Source organism: Arachis duranensis, chromosome 3 (assembly GCF_000817695.3).
Source record: "Arachis duranensis cultivar V14167 chromosome 3, aradu.V14167.gnm2.J7QH, whole genome shotgun sequence".
NCBI classification, from domain to species: domain Eukaryota; kingdom Viridiplantae; phylum Streptophyta; class Magnoliopsida; order Fabales; family Fabaceae; genus Arachis; species Arachis duranensis.
In genome coordinates, this window is record NC_029774.3 from 98,135,423 (window position 1) to 98,137,343 (window position 1,921).

A 1,921-nucleotide genomic window follows, 5' to 3' on the forward strand; every position below is an offset into this window, starting at 1 on the left:
GGGCCCACTTGGTGTGTGCTTGGGCTGAGCATTGAAGCATTTTCGTGTAGAGACTCTTCTTGGAGTTAAACGCCAGCTTTTGTGCCAGTTTGAGCGTTTAACTCCCATTCTTGTGCCAGTTCCGGCGTTTAACGCCGGGCATTCTTGAGCTGATTCGGAACGCCGGATTGGGCCATCAAATCTTGGGCAAAGTATGGACTATTATACATTACTGGAAAGCCCAGGATGTCTAATTTCCAACGCCGTTGAGAGCGCGCCAATTGGGCTTCTGTAGCTCCAGAAAATCTACTTCGAGTGCAGGGAGGTCAAAATCCAACAGCATCTGCAGTCCTTTTCAGTCTCTGAATCAGATTTTTGCTCAGGTCCCTCAATTTCAGCCAGAAAATACCTGAAGTCACAGGAAAACACACAAACTCATAGTAAAGTCCAGAAAAGTTAATTTTAACTAAAAACTAATAAAAATATACTAAAAACTAACTAAAACATACTAAAAACAATGCCAAAAAGCGTATAAATTATCTGCTCATCACAACACCAAACTTAAATTGTTGCTTGTCCTCAAGCAACTTAAAATCAAATAAGATAAAAAGAAGAGAATATACAATGAATTCCAAAAACATCTATGAAGATCAGTATTAATTAGATGAGCGGGACTTTTAGCTTTTGCCTCTGAATAGTTTTGGCATCCCCCTCTATCCTTTGAAATTCAGAATGATTGGCTTCTTTAGGAACTCAGAATCAAGATAATGTCATTGATTCTCCTAGTTAAGTATGATGATTCTTGAACACAGCTACTTATTGAGTCTTGGCCGTGGCCCAAAGCACTCTGTCTTCCAGTATTACCACCGGATACATACTTGCCACAAACACATAATTGGGTGAACCTTTTCAGATTGTGACTCAGCTTTGTTAGAGTCCCCAGTTAGAGGTGTCCAGGGTTCTTAAGCACACTCTTTTTGCCTTGGATCACAACTTTATTTCTTTCTTCTTTTTTTTCGTATTTTTCTCCCTTTTTTTTCGTTTTTCTCCTTCTCTCTTTTTTTTTTGTATTCACTGCTTTTTCTTGCTTCAAGAATCATTTTTATGATTTTTCAGATCCTCAGTAACATGTCTCCTTTTTCATCATTCTTTCAAGAGCCAACATTCATGAACCACAAATTCAAAAGACATATGCACTGTTTAAGCATACATTCAGAAAACAAAAATATTGCCACCGCATCAAATTAATTAATCTGTTATAAAATTCAAAATTCATGCAATTCTTCTCTTTTTCAATTAAGAACATTTTTCATTCAAGAAAGGTGATGGATTCATAGGACATTCATAACTTTAAGGCATAGACACTAAGACACTAATGATCACAAGATACAAACATAGATAAACATAAGCATAATTTTCGAAAAACATGAAACTAAAGAACAAGGGAAATTAAAGAACGGGTCCACCTTAGTGATGGCGGCTTGTTCTTCCTCTTGAAGCTCTTATGGAGTGCTTGAGCTCCTCAATGTCTCTTCCTTGTCTTTGTTGCTCCTCCCTCATGATTCTTTGATCTTTTCTAATTTCATGGAGGAGAATGGAGTGTTCTTGGTGCTCTACCCTTAGTTGTCCCATGTTGGAACTCAATTCTCCTAGGGAGGTGTTGATTTGCTCCCAATAGTTTTGTGGAGGAAGGTGCATCCCTTGAGGTATCTCAGGGATTTCATGATGAGTGGGATCTCTTGTTTGCTCCATCCTTTTCTTAGTGATGGGCTTGTCCTCATCAATGAGGATGTCTCCCTCTATGTCAACTCCAACTGAATAACAGAGGTGACAAATGAGATGAGGAAAGGCTAACCTTGCCAAGGTAGAGGACTTGTCCGCCACCTTATAAAGTTCTTGGGATATAACCTCATGAACTTCTATTTCTTCTCCAATCATGATG

General features: G+C 38.6%; 1 long non-coding RNA gene across 6 annotated transcripts in view; it reads left to right on the top strand.

The window, feature by feature from the left end:
• The window catches only part of LOC107479834 (uncharacterized), a 46,683-nt gene that overhangs the window by 9,341 nt on the left and 35,421 nt on the right, over nucleotides 1-1,921 (top strand). The window lies entirely within an intron of this gene.